We start from the raw sequence: 2,987 nt of genomic DNA on the forward strand, positions 1-2,987 counted from the left end.
TCTGTTTATTAGTCATTAAGGTCTCTGTGATAGAAAAATTTGGCCCAAAGGAGGAGAAAATAACTGAAGGTTTCATGGTGTGCTATGGCATGATGAACAAGCCATGAAGGAAATCTTAAAAACAATGTAACCTATAAATGTCAGGGAGTTTCCATGCAAACACAAATCTCACAAGAATAAATCAATGACAGTTGCTAATCAGAGTCCAAACTAATCTTAAAGAGCAAAGGTGTACCTAGAATTATAAGTAAAAAGATGAAAAAGGAGAAAATATATCTGCAAATTCGGAAAGTGTGACAAAGAAGCTTCAACACAGTAAAGCCAACAGAGCAGTTGAGAACAAAAAAGCAATGTCTCTGGATAGATTTAGAAAAACATTGAATTTAATTTTTTTTCACAGCAAACAAGATGTTCTCTGGCAAAAGATACGAATCCTTTGTCGAGGCTGTCCAGATGGCCTTTGTGAATAAAATACTGCACGCAGCAGTGACATACTTGTTGGACAGATAACTTACAGATTTGGAAACAGCCTGTTGGAGAGCTTCTTCATTAAACTAATAATGTTTCTGGTTATTTGGTTACAAGAAGCCAAGGGCCTGGTGACAATTTCATGAAAAGGAAAGTTTAGGCTGCTATGACAACCTGGACAACTCTGATTCTTCTCATGACAACCCAGACGAATTATATAAAATCATGAACTCCCAGTCAAACCAGATCCCAGAAAATTCCCTAAAAAATATAAAAACATATCCGGAAGATTACAAGAAATTTAATTCTATTCTCTTTTTCATTAATAAGATTGAGAACAATGTGTGAAGTCTTAAAAACTGCTTTGGTTACTGTGAAAGCTTCTTCAGAAAAGACTTTTTCATCATGTAAGCAAGAAATACATTGCTTACATACAAAGTTGAAGTCAACTTTCCTCCATTTGGGTGTTCTTCAGTTGTCCTCACTGGCAACTTAATGGTCCCAGTATCAGTAAAACTGCAATAGAATTGTCAGGAGGGAGAACACAGACAAACACATCAAATTTCTGAGATAGGTGAAGCCTACAGGTGAGATCTTTTAAAACATAATTTCTTATTCAGTCAATCCTTCTACAGTTTCTCTTTCATTTTCTTTTTCTGGCTGGGAGAGCCTGACAGTCCAATTTCTGTCACCCCACTGGGTTTCTCTGACAACCCTCTACTGCACCCCACAGATTTAATTTTAAAATATTGCCCACCCACCCTTATTTTATGGCCAAAACATCATCCTGCTCTAACTGGATTTTCTTGATAAAGTAACAAAACAAAATATTACTTTCTTTGTCTTTTTCAAAGCAATTTTATGAGAAGTAACATTCCAGAGCGATTTTTCTATAAACATAGAAAATAACAAGAAAATACTGAATGAAATCAACGTTCTGAAAATGTATCAATTTTATCAGACCAGTAATGATTCTCGCTTCCTACTTTCAAGCCTTGGTATGAAATACATGCAGATCCTTAGAGCTCCTTCTTGATGTCAGTCCGTACACTTAAGTTGCAAGATCAACAACGGTAGACTTAGCAACATACTGCATTTAATTTATCTGAATAATAGTCTTACCATTATATGTAATCTCCTGAACAAAAATTCATGTTGCTGGTTGCTTCCACTTCCTCCAACTCAGTTAACCAAGTGGAGGCAATCCATTGCCTGAGGGTTAATCCCTTTGAATACGATTCCCCAAATTTCTAGTTAATCCACTGTAGTCTACAAATGGTTCCTCTATTCCATGTATAACATCAAAGTATGCCAATGTAAATGTTCTCTAGTTAATAAATAATCCAAATGAGCATTTAGCTGAAAAGCCATTTAACATCATCTGTAATAAGTGACAAAGAAAATTATGATAGAGAACATCTCTTGAGAAAGATGAGAGATGACTGAGAAAGGGAATCTGATCTGTAATGAATGCAGTATAACTGCTTGTTTACAGTGATTGCTGCATTGTAGCTAAAGGGGGTGCATGACAACCATGCAGCGCCGCTGTGACAGCTTCCATTTCCCTAATAACATCACAGCCTTCCTGGTATTACTCTATCAGATGTTACATACAAAATAGTGCATATAATTTTCAATAATATGATGCAATTATATGGACCAGTACAGATGAGTAGATTACATGAGCAAGACACCAATTTTCCAGCCAAAAACAAAGAAAGACAAGATATACAAAGATAAATCTAATACAATTTACACCTTCTTCTTAATGATTATAGACTTTCAGTCTAACAAAGCCTTATTTTGAAAGGAACTGTTATTTTGGCTTTTTGCAGCCGATCTTAGTGTAAACACAGACACTGATAAACTCATTGTGCAATCAAATGGAAAAAAATGAAGTTGATGAAACAAGTTTATTATCTGAGGGTCCGTGATCATCATTCAGGGCCTCTTTTCGTCTTTGAAGTCAGTGGAATTTTGTCATCACCATTAGAGGAAATATAATCAGATTCTCAGTCCATGTCGGAAGATTTGCTATGTATTATTACTTTCATCACAGAAAGAGCTATTTCAGAACCCCTAGAGTTGATCAGGCATTGTTAGTAAGCACACCACCCCAAATCCACTTTCATGCTGTGCATGTCCCCCAATTTCTATTTTAGAGAGAAAGCAGATGACACCGAGAAAACCGAGTGGGACAATCTGGTGGAATATGGCATTGACCATGCCTAGATCTGGCAGCACTAGCAGCTCAAGCGGAAGAGGAATTAAGCCTTGGAAAGACCTGACAAGCTTGTCAAAATGAAAACAGGAGTAGAATGATATGTGTGATGATTTGCCTTTGACACAGATGAAAACATTTGACTTTTGATAATCAGATAATCAGCTAATAAAGCTTCGGGCTGTGCTAATTTGTTGGAGTGGAATGTGTTTAGACAGGATGATGAACATGTTTTGATAAGGCATTTGTGAGACAACACAGTAGTGATTCCAAGGAATTTTGTAAGATACTTGTAAAG

This window comes from Meleagris gallopavo, chromosome 6 (assembly GCF_000146605.3).
Source record: "Meleagris gallopavo isolate NT-WF06-2002-E0010 breed Aviagen turkey brand Nicholas breeding stock chromosome 6, Turkey_5.1, whole genome shotgun sequence".
Classification (NCBI taxonomy): domain Eukaryota; kingdom Metazoa; phylum Chordata; class Aves; order Galliformes; family Phasianidae; genus Meleagris; species Meleagris gallopavo.